This window comes from Corvus kubaryi, unplaced genomic scaffold, assembly GCF_017639235.1.
Source record: "Corvus kubaryi isolate FWS band 111438036 unplaced genomic scaffold, C.kubaryi_AGA036_p1.0 70, whole genome shotgun sequence".
Taxonomy (NCBI): domain Eukaryota; kingdom Metazoa; phylum Chordata; class Aves; order Passeriformes; family Corvidae; genus Corvus; species Corvus kubaryi.
Window position 1 is genome coordinate 2,601,800 of NW_024582058.1, and position 22,823 is coordinate 2,624,622.

At 45.7% G+C, this 22,823-nt stretch overlaps 1 protein-coding gene across 4 annotated transcripts in view; it reads left to right on the forward strand.

Annotated features, from left to right (window-relative positions):
- Positions 1-22,823, forward strand: part of PAK5 (p21 (RAC1) activated kinase 5) — a 162,736-nt gene that overhangs the window by 52,483 nt on the left and 87,430 nt on the right. The gene's annotated exons all lie outside the window — the stretch shown is intronic.

The following is a 22,823-nucleotide window of genomic DNA, read 5'->3' on the forward strand; positions in this document are numbered from 1 at the left end:
CTCAAAGGTAAGTGTACTGAGGGCCTTCAGAGGCTCTTTGGTGGTCAGCAGCTCTTTGCAGGCTCTCCAGCAGCCTGTGGGAGCTCTCACAAAACAGCTGCATCTCTTTCTCCCCTTCTGTTTGATTGCAATCCTTACTCCAAAACATTACACCTGCATGAAAGATCACCAGGAAATTCAGTTCCTCACTGAATGAAAACTGTTGTTTAAAACCACAGAGCATTTTTTTGTTCCCAAGTGCAGGTATAGAGGTTTAAATTTTGCTTTATTCCCTTTGTGTTTGTTTTCCTTTCTCTCTTTTTCAGTAGCAACATGAAAAGAGGTAAAATTAGACTTAAAAAGAGAAAAAAATTGAAAGAAGGAGCGAGGGAGAATAAAAATTGCTATTTTTTTCATTTCCTTTCTTGAAAACTTTTACTGTTAGAAAAGTTGAGATGCTGATTTGATCGCAGTTCAGTAAGTCTGGAGAATTGGTACACTGAGTAAGGAATCTTGTATCTCTTGCAGACTTCCTGAAGTGAAAAGAATGACTAGCTAATGCTTTTGAAATTTTCAGTTTGGTACCAGAAGCAACAGTCGATGGCAATAAAATAATTCTTCCACTAATTATCTGGCAGCTTAGTCCTACCTGACTCCTAGAAAAGCTCCCCGTTGCTTATTAATGGATGCATCCAAATGTCCTGCGATGTTTGACACCACTTCATTATTCTGGTAAAAGAAGAAAACTACCAGTTTTCCTTTTTTTTTTTTTTTTAATCCTCTACAAAGGATGTTCCTTTGTGATTCAATAAAATACTGACCTATTTATGTATATATCTCATTAGATGCTCTGGTACTCTTCCCATTTTTCTTTTCTAAAGGCAAATTTCCTTTCACTTGAGGCTTCTTGCTCTCTGTTAAACATTGTTCAGTCACAGCCTGCTAATTGAGTGGAGCGGGAGCAAAGAGGAGAAAATGGAAAAGACAGCTAATAACAAGAGGTGTATAATGTGTGGACAGCATGGCCATGTCACACAGCGGCAGCACGAGAAGTTTAAGGGTACACAGCCCTGGGTGCCTGAAAACCAGTGTGTGAGCACATCATTATAGGGCACATGTATCACAGGGTCAAACTTATATCCCACAGACAACTTTAAATTATTAATTTGGTGACTTGCAAGCATTGACCTTTTCAGTTAAAATATTCTTTTATGTCTTCCATATAATTTCTTAAGGTTAAAAAAAAAGTTATGGTCTATAGATAATTTCGAAACCTTCACAAATATTATCAGTCAGTTTGAGACCCTTAAGTTATAACAAAGTCCTGTGTTAATTAACTTGACTAATTCATTGCCAAAAATAGATATCTTTTGTCTTCTCTCAGATTTTGGCAGTGGGTTTCGTAGCCACTGGGGACTTGTAATAACGTTCTAATGTTGTATATGCACATTCTTTGAATGTTTCTGTATTGGGTCTCAAATCCTTGAAAAGGTCAGCTATTGCTGAAGCACAATTGCTTGCAGAAACTGCTTCAGTTGGGTCCTGGCCTTCTGAAAACCCAGTTGTACCTCTGGCCTTTCTTCCTGCTTCAGCCCTGAGCTGCACCCTGACACGAACACCCAGCCTCCAAGGCCAGCTGTAGATGAAGTGTTCCTTAGGACAGAGCCCTAGGCTGATCCTCACTCCAGCCAGAGACTCAATCTGCCTCCAGTGTTCTGGCATCCACCCCTGGCTTCCTCTGGAGCATCCTCTGCAGTCCCCTAATGACTTGTAGATCTGCATTTTTCCTTTTCTCTGAACTCCAGCTCTAGGTTGATCCATGGGCCTAGGAGCCAGTGTTTCAAGTGTTTCCTTACAGCTGTGAAAGCTCTTCTCAAACACAGCAAAGCATCTTGCCAGAATTATGGTCCTGGTTGTCATGGTCCTGTAAAACACTTTGGGTTGGAAGGAACCTTTGCTGGACTACTAAGTTCAGTCTCCTCAGAGCTGGTTCAATTCTCAGGAGTTTTGTGATCAACTTACTATAGTAGCGATGCTGTGGGTCTTAGAAGCTCTCCATGTGTGGAGACATTCAAAACCCAGCTGGGTACTGAGCTGGACAACCTGCTCTGGCTGCTGTGCTTGACCAAGCAAGTTAGACTAGGGAATCTCATGAGGTCCTTTCCAACCTCAACTGTTCTGTGATTCCTTAGGATCGTGGTCATGGCTATCAAGTATTCCCTGCATGTGAGTGGGTAACAATCCAAAGGGGGACTAGTTGGGAAAAATGAAATAGTGCTGCAAAATGGGCTTTCCAGTGCTCTCTGGAAACCATCTGACCTGGATGGTTGGTCAGGACCTCCTTTTGGGAAGTCAGCACAGTTTTGCCCACAGCCCTCCTGTGCTTCATGGAGGCTCTCAGGTCTCCTTCCCATTGAAGAACTTCGAGTCAGTCTCAGGGCACTGAGTTGGCACTGAAACCTGGAAACTCTGAAGAACAGAGACCCCCAGTGGAGATTTATCAAGTTTCACTTGACAGGAAAACATTAATGAAACCGGACTTGGCACAAGTCTTGAGAGCAGCAGAAATGCTACAGGCAGAAGTTCTTACACATTTTTAGGGTGATCTTGTGTACCTGGCATATCTGTCTTGTTTGGGAAACCTGAGCAGTGGAATAAGTCCCTGCCATAAACATTCTCAAAGTTTTATGCAACCCTGTCAGCAATTGCCAGTATATAAAGTGGAATTAAATGGGTCATACTAATAAGCAAAAAAAAAGTATGAAATTCATCATATAATTTGTTCATTTAACAAAATCACAGATTATTCCATAGTCTCTTAGTTGGATGAATGGAAAACTAAAATTAAACATATACATGAAGTACAGAATAACCCATCAGAACAACAATTCCGTCTTTAGAAGTGCAAGTGCTGTTTTTTCTCCCTGGGTCAGCCCCAGCTGATTAAACACCAAATTCCTAATGCAAGAGATCCCGCATTTCTCTACTGCTGCCACACTGGGCCTTTAAGTCCTGGCATCTCTCAGTTGTGGTTTATAAGATAAATCCTTTTCCCATCATAAATCCTGTATGAGTCAGTATTATCCTGCTTCTGCAGCTGAGAAAATTAGGTCAGACAGGAGAAATTACTTGATGGAGGCCACCAGGGAGCTCTGTGTTGGAGTGACAATTAGGGTGGAGGTGCCCTGGCATAATCAGTCAGGTCCTGACATTTGTGGCATCCTTCCCATGCTGGAAAAATGCCAGTGGCATCACTTCTTTTTGTCCTTTAAAACTGCTGGGTGATGACAAAAATGGGTTATGTCTTGGGTTAAGCACACCTTCGAGTACATTTCTTAGAACTGCCAAATAGTCCAACTCCCAAATTCCTTTCCTGTTCAACATCAATATTAATGCAGATTTTCTGACTTAAACGCACAGGCTTTCTTGAGTGTTCAGATACCAAATTGACTTAAGCCAGAGAAGAAACCGTATTTGGGAAACCCTGAAAATCTTCTTTAATCAGAAGCTTATTAAATGCAGAGCAAAAAATATGAACTGCTAATTTTCAGAATGGACACACTCTGGTTTTTGGCTTCCCATTCTTTTTCCCCAGCACAGTGATGGATGTGCTTTCTGTGCTCACTGTAGTCAGACTTTTCTTGAAGTCTGAAGGGGCTGAGGATTTAAAAATGCAACCTGACTGCAATTAAATTACTTTTGCCCGTCAACACATTCTCTATTTCTGTGTACCAGCATAAATCAGAAATATTTAGCGATCTCTGTTAGAGATTTGTCTGCGCCGAAAAGCAAAGGAAGCACCCTGCAGGGAAGTGAGCAGGTAAAACAAACACCCTGCTTTAGATAAGCCATTGCAGAGGATTCTTCCATACAAAATACCTTTCTAATAACATCAGCCAGTTGCAAGTGTGTTAGGTGTCCTTTCCACCTGTGATGATCCAATGTTTTACCTGAATTACCTTCATTTCTGGTAAGCATTCTGGGCAAGCACCAAAAGTGTCAGTTTTAGAGACCTGTCTGACAGCGGCAGATTAGGGTCTGGTGAAGATGGTGTTTGTAAGGGTTTGGTTGTGGTTTAAATCCTCTTTCTCAGTATCCCAAGGATGGAGATTCCCTCTTCTCTGGACTCTACAGCCCTGGTGTAGCCAGTCAGTGCCCATAACCGGCCTGGTGGCCCTCCACTGGCATCACTCCAGCTGGTCAACCTCCTTCTCCTCTGGAAGGCATCGTGTGTCTTTTCCATATATACTTGCCTGGACTTAATAATTTCACTGGGAAAATCCTAATTGCTCCTGTATGGATGAACTGTAATCTTTCAGCAGTGTTTTCCCAAGCACTTATTTTTCTGGCCCTGCTCCCAGTCAGGCTTTGCTGCCTCCAGAGGGATTCAGCCAAGCTGCTTCCCTGAATCTGCAAGATACAGCTCATAGCCTCAGATAACAAATGCTTATGTATTTTCATTTTGTTTTGATATTTTCTGTCTAAAAACATATTGCTCCACTGCCTCCTTCTTGCAAGGAGCACAAATCCCACTCCTGAAAGCCCAGTGTGCAGCTCCTGAGCTGCAGCAAAGCCAGGCTTTCCCAGGCTGTTGTCAGAAATAAGGCCTCTTTATCTCCCTTCCTGTGTCACTGGTCTCCATCTGAGAGAAGGGTGAAGTGTAAAGCAGAGCATACTGAGAGGCTTTAACCACACTGATGCCACCGTCCCTCACTGCTTGGTGTGTCTGTTCCCAGGAAAAGGGCTGCTGGAGCCACATCTACCAGTCCTTCACATTTTTTGTAAGGATCCAGCTCTCCTCAGCCTTTTATATTCTCCACTGCTCCTGAAGTGTGTCTGGCGTTCACAGTGCTGTCTGGGAAGTGCAGCAGAGACAGGGACAGAAGACTCCTTCCATCTGGGTGCAAGGCCTGGCATCGCTCTGAGTTGCAGTGCATCAGGTTTGGACTTTGGTGCCTTGTGCCCATGGGAAACTGACCTGGGCATTTCCCAGCATGGCTTTCATTAATTACACTGCACCCAAAATGAGTAGCTCGACTTCTCTCTGTTGCCTGAATTTCGTTCAAAGCAAACCTCCCCTGCCTGTTCAGGCAGTTCATGATGTTGTGCCACAACATTATGCTGATAACTGTAACCACAGAAGCTGCCTCTGTGCTTCATGATTCAGTCCTTAACTGCTGCCCACAGCTATGGTACAACCTACATGGGCATTTTCAGCACCCCTGGAACCTCACACAAGCTTTGCTTTCCATCTGAGACTGTGCCATTCACAGGAGAATTATAGTAAAATAGGTCTCTTTATCCTTTTTTCTGCCCAGATTACCCAGCACTGCCTTTAGACAGGAGAGCTTGGGCAGTGGTGTGTTAGCTGCCTTGAAGCTCAGATTGGAGGGCATGTTGTGGAACATCACAGAAGATAGGAGACAGAGTATATCCCTGTGGTTCTGGATCCCTTTAGTACTGCAGATTTAAGCTAGGTCAGTTATAAAACAGCTTGAAGCAGAAAGATGAAAGAGCTGCAATTAACATCATCAAGCCCATATTTTCTTATGAACAGCAAATGCAAATGTTAATGCAGACAAGCAAAGACCTCTTCCAACCTCTGTATGTGCTGAAAATTTAGCAAGCACATCAATAAACTGTTCATGAAGATACTTGTGAATATTTTTGTATTTTAGACTTGTCATCAGCAACTTTTCAAGGTAATTATGTTGTGTGAAATGATTACTATAGAATGAAAGAGCAAGCTCCAGGGTAGTTTGTCTCTGTGGCTGTTCATTTTTCAGTGATATGAATGATGGTTTTAATCAACAGGTCTATGCAATGGAATAAATTCCACTGTCTCATCATTGCTCTGGGGTGCAGGCGGTTTTCACCAATAACTATTTTTTATAACCAGAAACAGCTCCTGCTGAATTCCAGCAAAGAAAAGGACACATATGCTGTACGTGAGTATATTGTGCTTTATGGCTGGCATTTCTAAAGCTACACAAACAATCTGGATTCCCAGATCCCATCAGTGTTAATGAGGACAGAGTAACCAAGCCCTTCATTGCCCTAAGTGGAAAATCTATGTACACAGTGCTTAATTCAAAGTATACAGAACTCAGCGGGTAGGCTTCTGTTGATATCAAAAGATTTTAAACCTGGCCTACATCAAGAACTTCAGAGAAAGCACCAGCCACTTCACACCCCAGCAAAGGGGTGTTGAGGTAACCCAGCTGACTTGGCACTATGGGGAATATTAGAGAGGACTGATATAGCTGGGCTGGGAGCAAACAACCTCTTGCACGGAGAATCCCAAAGCAGTGCAGCCCCGGCAGCCTGCAATGGGATGCTAAAGTTGCAGCAATTTCAGGAGGATTTATGGGGTTTGGTAGCAAAAGATGCAGCAGCTGTGTCAGGGCAGGGAGGGACATCAGGGCATTGAGAGAGACAGAAGAACCCAAATCCTTCCTCCACCTTCCTTTTTACCCCAGCTGGCATCAAGGCTGCTCTTTAGCACATGGTATGGCCCTGGCCGGGCTGTGTCCATGCCCACAGAGGTGTCAGCTTCTCCACAAGCCAGTGCATCTCAGTCCTTCATGGCCTCAATCACCAAACTGAAAGGCAAACTCAGAGGCTGTCCCCAGTTAACTCTTGGATGCTCTCCTGGACACACAACTCAAAGTCCTTGTTTTGCTCAGTCCTGAGCTGTTAACTTGTGCATTTGCTGTTTGCCTCAGCTGGTGCTGAGCACCAGTGACAGCAGATCATTACAGTCGCTCACAGAGCAGCCATTGCACGAGTAGACACTTGTTAAGGCCAGTCTTAGTATTGGCTACATGTGAGCAGAGTTACAGTAGTGACCAGGCTCTCCTGGCTCTTTTAGCACTTCTTATGTTCCCTAAAGATTGTTTAGGCATGATCCAAAATTTCCATATAATGTCTGACTGAAAGCCAGGCAAAATCACTGCTTTGTATTTCCCAGCCCTTTGCCTAGGGATGTAAGCTGGGCAAAGGGCTCAGCATATTTCCCTGTGTAAGGATTTGGTAATTTTTGAACACGGCTCTCCAGCAGCCTCAGTGAGCTTTGCAAAATGACCTGGATGCAAGAGGCTCGGTTTCAGCGCTGCATTTGTAAGCAAGTGGATTTTAGGGGGTGCGAGGGAGGTGTTACTCAGTTGTTGGTGATATTAAACCAAGATTCTTTGGCTGAGTTTGGTATTCATCTAACAAAAAAGCTGGTTTTTATTTGCTAACCTTTCAAATGTGTCCATCTGTAATTAAATATAACCTCTCCACCAAATATAAGGGTACCTCACATACAGGTAAGCAATTGGAGCTGAGTATATATGGTATTTATGTTGGCTTTTCAGTGTCTAATGCTCTAACTTTAGCATTTCCTTGGGTCGTGTGTTCTGTTTTTACTTTGTTTTCCTAGCAACTTGAGTCAACAGCTCTTGGGTAGAAACTAGAATGCAATTAAACGTGCAAAGAAGTAGACTTCAGTTGAATGAAATACTATCAAGTGTGTTGGATACATAAGCAAAACCCAGGCTTATCAAACATGTTTTGTATTCACTGCTGTGTTAGCAAGTTGATGTTACCCGAAGCCAGCAAATTGAAGTGGTTTATGGCCTCCGTGTTCTTCTGCTTTTATAACCAGCAGCTCTCTGCCTTGTCCCTCATTTCAGTTACTGGCAATAAGTGTCTTGTTTTTCCAGCTTCAGATTTACTTGTTCATTCAAAGCTAAACCAGCAAAGTAAGGAGGTGCTGTATCTGCTGCAAGTCCCTTGTACTTCACCAAGCTCCAGACCTGAAGGCATATCAGATGCCCCTTTATTTTTCCCTCCTTGAGGCAGGATTCTTAAAGGCTGGTTTTATACAGGCAGAAGTCAGATACATTCAGAAAAGGTTAATCATTCACAGTGGCACTGTAGTTAATAGCCTGGGAATGGAGACCAAGGAAATTGATGTTGACTTTCTGGGGTGCTTTAAATGTTCTTGAGAACTTTCTCTCCTGTCTTCCTGAAAGTTTCCTTTCTTGTTTACACCATCTTAAGGACTTTCCAAAGGATGAATAAAAATTCAAATTCTTTAGGAAGGTAAATCTAATGAACCATATGGAAAAAGAAAACTCTTCACCTGGGAAACAGAAAAAGAAAATGTATTTTAGCATGCAATGCATGCCTCATTGGATTTTACTAAATTGCCCTTGCTTTAGCACTGAGTCACAGGAGAAATACAGCATTTCACAAAGCAGGTAGAATCAGAAAGACTTTAAATGATTTCTGGGATATTAAATTCACAGAGACTAAGATGTATTGTGCCAGCCTAATTATTTTGAAGTACTGCAGGTAAATCAATGGATGTACACTTAATGTTTAATTGTAGGGACCATCTATTACTTCCACTGTGTGGGCCAAGTCCTGCTCTCGTTTGCAATTAACGAAATCTTACTACAGGCAGTAATTCTGTGTGAAATGGGCAGCATTTCAGCACTCGTTTGATGATACATGTTGTGACAGAAAAAAAAAAAGCCAACAGTAGAACACGCGGCTCTTGCTTTCCCACTATTAGCCTAGAGGTGGCATTGCAAAGATTTCCACAATGACGAGCAGATGACAGCAGCCAGTCCACTAAAGAAAAGTACATGTTCATTCTGAGTGGTTTTCCAAAAGGAAAGGACCTCTTGGGTCTATATTGGGTCAGGTGAGCTTCTGCCATCCAAAATCAAAGCAGCATCTCTAGCAAAAAATGGCTTTTCTCTAATTCACTCAGAATTTGTCACCTTGGCTCTCACCTTGGCTGACTGCCAGGCCTAGGCAGTGCTGGGAATGTGAGTTCCTGCTCCAGCTGAAGTCTGGTGGCCAGGAAAAACTGAGTGTCATTCCCATCTTGGGGAAGTAGATTCTTCTTGCTCTGTGTTCTCCATGGAGCTCATTTAGAGCCGACGATGTTAGACTTTAAATTGTGACTGATTCCATTCAGTGCTTAGCATTGCCAGGTGTATTTGTGTGTTTTCCAGGAAGAACATTGCTGTAGCATTTGTTCCCAACTTACTTCTAGGTCCTTGTCTGGCTTCCTCATGAAAAGGATCAAGGTTTTGAGCTGGAAGCTCCCAAGAGCAGGGATTGCTGTCTGTGCATTCTCTACATGAAGGTTTTCTTCTGTGTGAGTTTCTCGAGGACACCTACATGCCACCAGCAAAACTGTACCCTTGTCAGCCTGTGCTCTGGAGAGACCAGTCCTCCAGGAACTGAAATGCCAATAAGTGATACCACCAACATCCTTAAAAGAGTCACTCTGGGGTTCTTTGAGCATTACCTGGGGGCAGCAGGTGGCCTTCATGGTGAGAGCCACAGTGCTCAAACTCCTTTGTAATGCTTTTCCCACTCTCACCTCATGACTCTTGGGGTCCAGCTTGCTCTGATGAATGCCTTGGCATGTGGCACAGGGGAGAAGCACTTGCTGTAGGAGGTGACGGTCATGTTTGCTTGCTTGTTGTGATCACAGCAGGTGTAAAACATGTCCTAGCAAACACCCTCTTAGCCAAAAATGTTTGAACTCTCTGAAAGTTTACCTTTGTAAAATTGTGCTTTTGCAGTCTGCAACCAATCAGGGCTCCAGAGCTTTCTGTGCAAGCCAAGTAACCAAACCAGCTCTGCGTTGGTTCTCCACTGTTGACTGGAAGAGCAAATGTGTTAATTTTATGGCTCTGCTAAGATCTCTTAGCACAGGGTTCACCCTGTGCCAGAGTGTGCAAGTGGTGCAGCGTCACCACGCCTGGGCAGCAGGGGCTACATGGAAATGTAATTCACAGAAGAGTATTATCGATCCAAGTAACTCATTAAAGGGAGCAGGTATTATTTAGGATTATCCCAAGGTCCTAATTCCATCATCCCCCCTTTGCTATGTACTTATGTCAGAGCCAGCTAAACTTCACCCGTCCCCATCTTTCGTTTGGGTCTGTGGTACGCTGGAGATGTCCTGCTCTAGAGATGCTCCTTGGGGAATGTGCCTCTCCTGTTGCTTCCATCCACTTCCCACCGCGGCTCCCATCATACCTGCCCTCAGCAGGGCTAAATCCCTCGGGACAAGCCAGGCGCGCATCGCCTCTCCGGCAGCGGCACCCTTATAGGGGGGTGGGGGGGGGAGGGAAATCTCCCGTTGCCATGACAATGAGCCTGTCGGGATGAACATTTCTTTTTGTGAACAGCAATTCAAAGCTTAAAGCAATGCTGCTGCCTCCCAAAGCTTATTAGTGCCACGCGTAAACAGAGCTGGGCAAAGCCTTGGGAAAATAAATGGGCGGGGGGGGGGGAAGCTGGCTGGTGCCGCGGACCCTTCCCTGCCCGGGCTTCGAGCAGTGGAAGGCGATTGCTTTCTGCCTCTTTGTTCCCGGCCCTGGCACAAATCACATCCAGCCTCCCTTCCCCCAGCAAAGCTCGCGCTAAGCTGGAGCACACCAGAGCGAAAACGGATTAAAAAGAAAAATCATCCTTGCTGCAGCAGATGAAGAGGGTATAAATCAGCGAGATGGAGGGTGCTCTGCCCCAGGGCTGGGCTCGCCGCTGCTAATGAGGGGCTTAAATCAAAGACGGTCGAGGGGCCCGGGTGTGCGCCGACCCCTCCTCTGCGTGCTGGATCTGCAGCACCAGCGGGCCGAGAAGGGCAGCGGCCAGAGCCGCTGTGGGTGTGAGTGTCCGGGAGCGCGGGCCGAGCCGGAGCTGCCGCTCGCCACGCTGGAGGGAGCTCCTGAGACGGCAAAAGCGCCGTGTCGTGCTCCAGCCCTCCCGAGTCAGACCCCAGAACGATGGAAACAGGCTATATTTCAGGATGCTTTTAATAGCTGATGTTGGCAGACAGGTTGTTTCTTTTTAGATCTATGAAGAGTCACATTTTTTTCCCCTGGGTAAATTAGTCTTATGTAGGTTGTAAACAGCTTATATAGATCTTGATTTTTTTTTTTAAGGCTTTTACATACAAAATCTGACTTTCTTGGAGCCAGGTTACTTTGGGAGCTGGGGGTTGAATTTTCAGGTTGAGGGTGACAGAGCATTACAATGTCCATTATCCTTTCCCCCATCAGCTGTCCCATAAACCAGGGCTGGCACAGGGATAGTACAGGGTGGGAGGCAGACTTTCAGCCAGCCCTGCCAACAAAAAAAATAGACTGAAAAGCTGGGATGGGTGAGCACAGCCCTGTGGATGAGGCAAAGCGGGAAGTGGGACGTGCTCCTTGCTGTGGGATGGGCTCAGTGTGGCTGGTGTCGGTGTCCACAGGTCACCTGGCAAAAGCATCCCCAGAAAGAAGGGAGTTCTTGCAAGCATGGGTGGAAAAGCAGCTGGGCACTGGAGGACTGGGGGGAAGACAACAATAAAACAAACCTGCTTGCTTTGTGCAGGCTTTGGCAGCCTTGAAAAGTGGCTTAAAACTGGTGAAAGCCGCCCAGAGGTGAACGCTGAATAAGGACGAGTGAGACCATATTTTCCTTGAGCTGGTTAAAGATTGACTGTGTTTTGGCACTTTTCCTCAGTTCTTGTTTCTATTTGCTTCAACCACTGAGTGCTGAGCAGTGATAACAAACCCAAAAGGCTCCATCCTTTGTGGAGAGGTTGTCTCCAGAACACCCGGGGCAGTGAGGCTGAGAAGGGCTTACAGTGCTTGTACCGTGGTGGGAGACCCCACATAACACCACCACAACGCCATAAGGGGCAGAGCGGAAGGGTTTTTGGTAATGAGGTGTGATCTGTAACCAGAGTCAGATGTGATGCTGAAGAACTCTCAAGCACAGGTGTGGTGTGGTATTCCTTAAAGGGCTCGAAATACAAAGAGTCAGAACCATACTTCCCAGAAAATGCTGGGTTTGTCCCTGGTGGTGTTGTGCCAGCAGGAATGGATTAAGGGAGAATTCCCTCATTAGGGAAGGGGGGGACTCCTTAATCCCCAAAGCCAGGATTTAAAGATCCTAGAGAGAGTAATCACAGACAGTGGATTAGCACCTATTGGGGAGCCTGGCAGGAGAGGGCAGCGTGGCACTGCCAACCCCAGGGTTGGTCCTCACCCTTGTTTGCAGCTCCTTTTCCCAGGCCTGTGTCTTAGACAGGTTCACTTAAAAACACAAAATACACAGAGATGAAGACCTCAAAAAGAGCATTTCCTCAAGTCATGGATGATTTCCTGCAAGTGAGAAGTGTGTGAAACATGTCTGGGGCAGGTGACAAATGATGGCAGAGGTGTGGTGTGTTTGTTTTTTTGTTTTTACAAGCACCTTTAATATTGCTCTTGCAAGGCTTCTGCCATCACAAACTGAGTCAGCCTTTAGCCAGAAGAAGAAAAGGAGGAGATGCTTGTCAGTCAACAGAAACTAGCTGGTGTAGGGCTGTCCCCATGCTGCCTGGAGGCGTGTTGGCCTCCAGCCATGCAAGAAAACCCATAATTAGTGCCTTGTTTGTGTGGGAAGCCTGGAAAAGAGAGTTTGTGGCAGTGTGGCCCTCATTTGTTACTTATTGTGGCTCAGATGTCAGGGAGCAGGACCATGCACTGCTTTTCTCTGAGAATGCCAAACCCAGTCTTTTCAGCAAGGTCTGACTTCTTTCTCATTCGAAACAAAACCTTAAAACATGCAATTGACACACAGATATAGCACAAGTGAAGTATTTAGCTTGGCTAAGGCATATTTCCCCTGGGAGATCTTGCAGGAGAAATAGACCATATTGGCTTTTCCAACCGGCCTTAGGTACTGCTGCAGCAGCTCATGAACTCGGTGGTGTGTGCGTTTATCTGGCAGGAGGCAGTTGCCTCAAACACAGTGAGGATCAGCTCCCCAAGCTTCACCATTTCAAATTTAAAACAGCATTATTTATTCAGACAGGATTTTCTGGCAGCAAACCTCGCATCCTTTTTTGCATCCTCTTTTGCATCCTCTGTAGTCAAGAGGAAGGATGGTGATACGTTTGATGGTGCCCAGAGCATGGCCTGTGCTCTGTGGCAATGTCCAGGCTCAGCTGAGCTGGGTGGAGCAGTTGGGCAAGAGCCAGGCAACCCACCTCGGGCAGGGCAACTGGAGCTTCAGGTCCTGCTGCACGTTGCCTTCTTGCCTGCATTCTTTAAAAGTTCGCTTTGGACAATACTGGATCCCTTCCCTGCCCTCTGACAGGGCTGGTGCTGCTCTATCCCAGCCCTGCAAGTGCAGCCCATCAGCCACCGTGGCTTTCAAGTATAATATGATCATCTCCCTTTGCTGAATTGAGGATTGGTGTTCTCTCCTCTCCTGCTCAGCCACACTGGTGGAGAGGGGGATTTTTGTTCTTGTGCCATCAATGCCCAGTCTTGGGAGAGTCTGCTCTGCCCAAAACAGGGCACATCTACGCCTGGAGCACAGCAGAGGAACACCCAGGTGCTGTCTGGCAGAGGAAGCTCCATCAGCAGGTTACCCACTCCCATACTTGGATGCTGCTGGGAGAGGTGCCACATACTCCATGTTGACAGACCTGCACAACTGTGGGGTTTTCTGCCTTTTTTCTTTCCCTCCTGGTCTATGTCTAATTGAATTTGGATAGCAGGGGTTTTTACTAGAGACTGTGCCACTGCTCTGGAATACCCGCTCCTACAATTTATCCTTTCAATTTATACATTGCCAAGGAGCTGTGCTAACCCTCGCCTCTTAAAGGGTGAAAATCCTTTCTGTTGTTGAAAATTGACTGTGTGCAAGTCTCTGAGGACCAGCACCAGCTTGTGCCATGCACCAAACAGGAGCAGTGGTCTGAGTCTGATTTGTAAATCAGGTCACTGACATTAGCAAGGCAAGAACAGCAAACAACCTGGTGGTATTGTCCCATCTGTGCTCAGAGGAGACCCAGAATGGTACTAGCAGAAGGGCTGCAGGGAGAGAACAAGGTGTCTTGGCAAACCCGTGTGTATGTAATAGTCAAGAGAAGTCTTTGTTTTCAGCAGGTTGTTTTCCATCTCTCTCATGTAGCCATCAGCATAATTGTAGCATCCAGGGTGCTCAGAGAGATAATGCCCCAGAGTTACAGCTAATGGGGATGGGTGGGAGAGAGAAGATGAACAACTTTTTATTGCTGCCATACGCTTTAAATCCCTTCAACTTTATTGCTATAGCCAAAGTGAGGAATTCTTTTTTTTCATTGGCAATTTTAATGCTGTTTTGAAAGAGCCAGGTTAGCAAAGCCAAGGAAGTAACTGCCTGCCCACCCCTGGGATGCCTTCCTGCTCCTGCCTGCACTCAACATCTCATCAACTCACCCTGCCAACTTCGGGCACCTTCCTGGTTTTACCATCTTGGTCAAATCAAAGAAAGAAGAGTCCTTTGTTTTGAACAGAGACCACAAGGTAAACCCAGGAGTTGTTCTTCAGATCTCAATGTGTGCTTGGACTGCTGGAGAGCATCCACTGAGAGGGAGGAGATGGATCACAGCCCATGGGAGTGAGGGCAGTATCTGAACCTGCTGCACTGGTTTGAGCATCCTGCAGTCCTCCTGCCCTGGCCAGTGGAGGTTGAAGCTGATTTTTCAGTCAGGGCACTGCTGGGGATGGAGGGGGGCAGACTTGGCAAAGCCATGATCCTATTTGCTCTGATCACTAAAGGTCACAAGGTGGCTCCTTCTGTCAGGGGGAGGAAATGAACTCTGGTATCTTCAGCAAGCTAATTCCAGGCTTGTACTGATTCCCCTTTCAGTTTTATTTAGTCATCTTTGGTGTCTGATTCTAAAACACGGCTTTGTACTGCTAAACCTTTGCTGCATATTAGCAGAGAGGCAGCTGGAATTCGAATTTGATTTTGACTATAGTGAGAAACCTTATATTTAGCACTTGGCAAATCTCTTGAATGCAGGAGCACATCAGTTTATAAATGCAGGTTGCTTTGAACAGAGTAATTTTGGAGGCTTAAGTATGAGAGGGAATATAGGCTGGGTACTGATACTTGTAAAGGAGCAATAGAAAAGTATTCTACCAGGTGATTGGAATTACATTACTCTACAATACCAACCTACCTAGAATTTGCTGCAAAGGATTGTTTGTGATAGAAAAATGCTTTGGGTTACAAAGTACTTCCAATGGAGTCTTTTGCAGCCTGCAATATAAGGGTCAGGTACAGAAACACATTCTCTCAGGTGAAGGGACCAACAACAGTCAAGAATGGCCAGAGGTGGACTGACCCAGGGATGTGATGCAGACCAGGAAATGAAGACCAACTGAAATGGCAGTGGGATAAACTGCCTGCTTTCATCCCTCTTCTCTGTTGGACAAAACTCCTGCTGGCTTCTTTGCCATGTAGGATGCCAAACTAAGAGTCACTCTTGGCATTAAAACACGTGTAGGATGCAGGGTTTTGCCGTATGCTCTAACAAAAGCAAGTACTTTAGTTTGCAGCTTGGGGATGGAGCTGGAGGTGTTCTCAGTGATTGCATCTTCCGAGAGCTCGTGTCCCTTTGGAACATGTCCTGTTTCAGAAGGAGCCACATCTGACCGACTTCACAGCAGCTCCCACAGGCACATGGACCCAACTGCACCTCTGTAAATTCTGAGGTGCTCCCTGGACATCCCTGGGGCCTGGTTTTCTTTTGGAGTTGCTTTTAGAGGGAGGAGGGCTTGGCACCTACAGAGTGGGGAGCAAGGGCTTTTAGCAGCTGGGAGGTACATCTGTGGGCTTATTGCTTTTCAAGAAAGACTGATTTTTAGAGAGAGGGTTCCCTTTGCATAGCAGAAGTGATTGCTTCCAGAACTTAGGAGTACATGGCTTTAACGAGCTCAGGTTCTGCTCCCAGCAGAAAGAGAAAAAAACTAAGGCAGTAGCAGTGACTTTGCTCTTCATATTTGCATGGGCAGAACAGAAAATTGAGCTTGAATGAAAATATTATCACAGGTGTTGTGGGCATGATAACGGAGCATTCGCCGCCTCCCAAAAAACAGTCAGATGAAGAGGGGACCCTTCCGATCACTTCTGCTGGCTTCTGGCTTCCCAGAAGTACCCCATCACTTTGATTTATTGACATGCTGGGGAAGGGCAGTTAATTTTTACCATCAGCCAACCCTGTGAGTCCAGATCTTCTAGAACAAAACTTCTAGAACAAAACTTCTAGAACAAAACAAAGCGCTGTTGTGTGGTGGTGCTCTGGGAGCTCAGCTCTGGTCATTGCTCATTCTCTGCTTTGGGGCTGTGGCTGCCTCTTCCCAGATGTAACTCCTCAGGGAGCTTGACCAGGAGACCTCCACGATTGCAGGGCTTGGTCTGTGCTAGTCCCCAAGCCCAGAGCACTCAGCCTGGAAACTTGAGCAAACAAGCCTCTTCCACAGCTACTTGTCAAGAGGTTTTTGCCCACTGTCAGAGCTCCTTCCAGGCTGGGATTCCTTCTTCTCCCCAGCCCACCACATCACTGTAGCCCAGCGAGCACTGAAGATGCTACAAAGATTATTTTTGCACCATGGCTAGAGAGAGAGCACGAGAGATTTGGTGCCTTCCAGCTTCTGCTCTTTGGGCCCGTGGATCCTGTGGCAGGAGCGGGTTTGTCTCCTGGTGAAGAGCTGAGTGTGGGCCAGTTGGCAGCGCCTGCGCAGGGACACCGTGCTCCGAGCAGAGTTGGGATTGAGGCACAGCGTGGCTAAAACGGATTGACAGATTTGCAGAGAGCAACTTTCATGCATCCCATATGCTGCTTAGCTTCATCTGGGCAACTTAAGAGAGGCGAAAAAATCTTTTGCTGGAGAAGAATGAGAGTATTTGTATACTTGGCCTTTTTTAAGTATCTCTTTTTCCACCTCTAGCTTGACCTGACGTGGTCAAAAAGAAAAAAAGTTATCAGTTAATCATTCTGGAAGTGTGCACAGATGTATTAAACAAGTATAGTTTTCTGTGGCCCTAACAGCAGGCACAGGAAAGTTCCCAAAATTGTCAAGAGGTTCTGCTCTCTAAGAATTGCAGCCCTGACTAAGATTATCAAAGATGCAATGCTGCTAAAGGGCACAGTAAGTGCTGGGGCACTCTGATTTCCACCTGAACTTTTGGCTTGTTACCTATAGCAGAACTTCCCAGGAAGTATGAAATGTAACCTTGAGGTCAAATAAGAACTTTTTGGAGCAATGCTATTTTTACTTGTCTCTGATTCATGTAGGCAAACACGTGCAGTGCAGACCATCAGTCCTGATGAAGTGCCATTGTTTAATACTGAAAAAATGCACATTTGATCTAGTTTGCATTTCCTAAAAACTGTTATTGATTTGACAATACATTTTTCCTCAGAAAAAAAAAAATCTGCAGTTATTTATTCATTCTTGCCCCTTGGAGAGCTCGCTACCATCTGTTTTTCTTGGCTTTGCATTACCTTTTTTTTTGCACTTGTTCTTTTCCCACTGTGCACCACTGAAGAACTATACTACACATTATCTCATATCCAAATTATGCAGGGTATTGTAAACATGTTGTAAACTTTGCCAGTTGCAAAGTCAAGGGCTCTGAGAGATCTTGCTTAGCACTGGAAATTATCTTTGAAGAAAGAAGGCAGCCTTTTGGAAGCAGATTTGCAGGGCAGTGTGACACAGAAGTGTAACCCTGGGGAGAAAAAGGAGCAAATGAATTTGTTCATGGATCCCTATAACTTTATCACAGAGGCCAAGAAGTCCCTGAACCAGTATCTGCTCAGCACCCACAGATAAGACACAGCAGGGGTCCTCTATCCTGCTGCCGGGACCTGCAGGCTCTGGCAGGTGGCAACAGGGATTTGAGCTTGATAAAGTTCCACACTGCCATCATTTCAGGCAGGACAGGACCATGCTCAGGACACATCACAGGACTGAAGCTCCTGCATGGTCCCAGAGTTATCCGTGGAGTTGGAGCAGCCATATCCTGCAACCAGCGTCCTGGGAAGGTGGAAACTGCCGAGCATCTTGTGTTCTGCCTTGCAGGGTTGGGGCCCATTGCTGCCTTCAGAAATAGGAGTTGAAGGGGGAGAATCACAGGTGTGTGAGGATAAGCCTGTGTAAATATCCCTACTTATAGATCTTTGTGTATCTTTTGATCGTTCAACAATAAGAATGTTGGCAGTAGCAATACCAGGCATACCAGAAATCATACCTCAAAAATATACAATAACTTTAAAACCCCCTTCGTGAAATTTATCTATTCTCTTTTTCTGTCATCTGGTGACTGATTTCGGTACAGTGAAGGTCATGCCTTCAGGCTTTAATTCCATGGTACACTTCCCAGAAGGGCAGATATCTCTGTGGGAGACACCACTGGAGCCCAGGAAAGGGGAGTGCAGGAGGGAGGACTAAGCGGCACAGAAATAGAGATTACTGTCACCCTTGCTAATAGAGAGGCAGGCCATGGGGCTGTACCACGGCACTTTTTACTGAATTTGCACTCCCAAATTCCTTGAAGAGGACTAAAAAGCAATGTGGATTATAGGACCACAGGGAAGAGCCATTTCAGTGGATGGTGGGCATGTAAAATACCGGTATGGGCTGATGATACACGTATAGCCCTCAGTGAAAGGCAGTTGTCTACACTTGCTATAAATTCATAATGGATGCTTTTGTGCTCGGATTTTGACTGACAAGGAAAGCAAAGGCATCTTAAGTTTAGAGGAGAATTGAGGTGTAGTTGTGAGAGTAACTGTTCTGGTACCAGAGTAGTGGCCCTTAAACAGCATTTTGGAACGAGGCCAGGGGCTGCATAGGAGCACATGGTGCTTGGGTTGGCACAGGCCTGCTCCACCCAGCATCATTCAGCCGTCCTCCCTGTGCAACTGCTCAAGACCTTAAAAGGCTGCTGCCACCAAGATGAATAGCTGGACAGGGCATTCGTCTGCATTATTTAGGGAATTCAAACCTGTCTTTTTAATTATTCCAGCAATACTTCATCTTCCTCTCCAACCGTTAGTGAAAAGGATCACCAGTTCAGTTGTACTTACATAATGTGGCTGTGAATATCCTATGACTTATTGCCATATCCCTGCTCTTTTTATGGGGTTAAGAGCTTAGGGGAGAAGAATTGCTTGGCTGGGTAAGATGTATTTCTTCATGCAAAGGATGGATGATGTTTTTCCAGCCCTGGAAGTATTCTTGTGAAAGTTATTTCTTCTCTACAGAGTCTTTTATTACTATTATGGGCTTGTGTTCATAGGCTTGCACTCTCATTAATGGGCACAGATTTAAATAAGGGGCTTTAATCAACAATTTTCATCATGATTTAAATCAGCTAGCAGGAAACACAAAATTGATTATTTAAATTAATCTTGTTCTTCATTTGTACTTTTTAATTATTTTCCTAAGGAACAACTGATACTTCCTCACTGAAGCCTGGTACTCTTTTTTCACTCATGAAAATATGGATATGCTATTACCATATTTATTTAAGAATCTGCATATTGAGTTTAAAGTTACTTAATAATTTTCATTTATGTGCCAAACTGATGCCTGATGCCTCTACTCCATGACTTATTTTAATGTTTGTGTTAAGGTGCACTGCAGAAAAAAGTAACATACATTAGTTACTGTGCTCTTAATTTAAATCACATGCTAATCTTAAGTATGATGGACAGATGGGGCAAGGGGAAGAACACAGTTATCAAAACTGATTCTGCATTTGAAATGGACATTTTGAACACAGGAAATATTACCTCTTTGGCAGCAGGCTGGGGTGTTCCTAATCACCAAATCCTTATAAAGACTCATATGGGGGAAAGTGCCATCTCCTGTTCCCTCTTTGGCTTCAATCCCTGAAGGTTTTCTCAAACTGGAGTGAACTGAAGGGAAGAACATCTTCCTGTGCATCCTGAGAAGTAATGGGTCTCTAGGAAATGGGCTTAGAGTCTCAAGAATCTCCTGATCCAGTTGGTTCAGCAAACACTTCAGCCACTGCATTGGCTTGACTTAATCTAAAATTTGAAGGGGTTAATTGCTATTTATTATATAGTATTACAATGAAATTTAGGCCATAATGTTTAGTGCCACTGGCACAAATTTTAAACATATAATGATAAATTTAAAAAAAACCCAATCCTATGCTCTGATTTTTCTGGAAAAAGGATATTTTACATTTTTATCTGCCTTTCATTTGCATCAACTCTAGCTCAGGGCAGCCGCAATGACTTGAGGAGCCATATTTCTGCTTCTTACCATTGTGTGTAAGAAGAAGGCAAAAGCAAAATGAACCTTTTTTGAAAAGCTTTGGGGTAGATCTGTGCATATACACATCTGTTTTTCAGATTGAAGGGATTAGATAGTCAAATTCACCCTAGGTAATTCAGCTGACTTCAGTGCAGAAACTAGTGTCCAAGTTAGAGACCTCGTTTCTTGTTGGCTTTAACCATGAAGACAGAGAGTCCAGGGCTCTCTGGGAAAACACAGGATGGGATTTTCCTATGCCGATGGATGCATCAACCTCCCTTCAATGTGAGTCTCAGCAGGTCCCCGTTACTGAACCTTTGTGCCACCCCTTCTCCCAGCACCTCATGGGATATGGAGGGGTTATTGCTCCCTCCCTCCCTCCCTTGTCACTCCTGGAATGGTGCAGTGCCTCTCTCCTGGTGCTGTAGTTTGGCAGCCATCAGCCCATTTTGCCAATTCACTGAGACAGTTTCCTCCAAATCACACTTGAGACTAAAGACAAAACAGCAAAGGCTTGATTTCTTTTTGTTCCCCTGCCAGAAGCCATACATATCATGTCAAGATGTGACATGCAACACCTTGCATTACAGACACACGTCACTCATGCTGACTCAGATCAGGGGAACCCTCACTGCCTTATCCCATATTATTTCTGGTCTGATGCATCAGGGAAAGGCTTCAGCTTTGTGGCGAGGTTTCAACCCAAGTTGTTGGAGATTTTTCCTTAAAGTTTTAGCCTGGCTTGGGGTTTTGGGGGGAAGAGTTGAGTTGTTTGGGATTTTTACCAGAAGCCTAAACATTCTTCAGCAGCTGCTGATTGCAAATGATGCTTCTGGCTGCAAAACCCACTGCAAAGAAATGGAAACCAGGAGCAACAGAGTGACTTCAACAGTGGTACCCCCTCAGGGTGACCCCAGCCAGCCTGTCTCTGAATTTCACATCTAGAAGGTCAAAATTATGGTCCAGACCTTTTGAATAACTTTATGCCGTATTTTGGGCTGGGTTTGTCTGTGCCCAATCTCCCTCCCAGAACGCAGAGTGCCCCTCGTTGTGCTGGTGCTGCCCCACAGGTGCCGTGGGCAGGTGCTGAGGCTGGAGCAGGAGCTTTGCCATCCCAGCAAACACTGACACCATGTGCTGTCAAGAACCAAGGGAGCTCCTTTCATATCACAGCATTATGTAGAGCACTGATTGAGGGGAGCATAAAGAAGGTAGAAGCAAACACTACGGGTAATGGAAGAGCATGTTTCTGAGGGATTTTTTTTTTGCTGTTGTTAATGTAGGTTTTTTCATATGTGCAAAAACCTATTTAGACCTCAGGTGCCTTAGTGCCATGAAAGTCTCAGTCTCTGCACCTCCCTCTGCCTGGCCCAGCACGTCCACCCCACACAGCTCCAATGCACCTTTATCTTCAAGCTGTTCCTGTCGAATCCTCTCTGCTCCTGCCATACAGAGTGCATGTTAATGCAAACAGCATCAAAGAAACTAGAAATGATGTGCAATTCAACATCATTAAGTATGAAATCACTCCTCTCCCGTGCAGGGCTGAATCAATCAAGTTGGCTTTGGGTCTTTTCTTCCCAGAGAGCTTCTGCTGCAGGTGCCTCTGAAAAGCACTTTGCTGTCCATGCTCTGTGTTTCCTGACAGGGATGGTTTATGGTCATTCATGAGCACACACTGTCATCTCCCTACTGATTTAGCATGTGGAAGGGTGGGTACCTACCTTTATTAAAGGCAATCTTAATCTTTTTTATGGAACATTTTATAAAAATGTAAGCTTAGAGCAGCTTTCAGAGGCAGCCACAAATTGCCAGCAGTAATACACCAAAATTAGATGGGATAGATGGGGTTTGTCTGTTGTCCTCTGATTGCTTCCTTCCATCACTTGCCTTAACCAGATTTGTTCCATAGCACCTGGCCATTGTCTGGGGAGAGCTTTCAGGTAACAAAACATGTTGGCACAGTTGTTTTTATGTAAAAGATATATCTATATATATATATGTAATAACTGAAGTCAAAGTGCAAAAGGAAGTGGGTGGGTGGATGTAGGGGCATGTGGGTGGGTGGTTGCAGAGTTGGGGTGTAGATGGATGGATGTGGATTGGAGTGTAGATTGGTACATGGGCAGGTGGATGGGTTGGTGGAGCGGTGCATGAATTGGGTGTGGGTGGCTTGATATATGAGTGTATGAGTGCATGGGTGGGTGCATGCATGGGTGCATTGGTTGGTGCATGAGTGGGTGGGTGCGCAGGTGCCTTGGCTGGTGCAGGAACGGGTGTGTGGGTGCACAGGTGCATGAGTTGATGCAGGAATAGGTGGGTGATATATGGGTGCATGCATGCGTGGGTGGGTGGGCACACAAGTTGGTACACGCATGGGTGAAGGGGTGCATTGGCTGGTGCAGGAATGGGCGTGTGGGTGTGCAGGTGCACGAGTTGAAGCAGGAATAGGTGGGTGATGTATGAGTGCGCGGGTGGGTGCACAAGTTGGCGCATGCATGGGTGGAGGGGTGCACGGGTGCCTTGGTTGGTGCAGGCACGGCTGTGTGGGTGCGCAGGTGCCTTGGCTGGTGCAGACACGGCGCGGCGGCGGTGCGCAGGGCGGGTGGTCGGGCAGACAAAGCCCCAGGGCAGATGTCAGGGCAGGTGCGCAGCTGCCGCCCCGCGCTCGCCGGCACAGCCCGGCCCCGCCGCTCCGGGCGGCAGGCGCGGGCGGGGCGGGGCTGC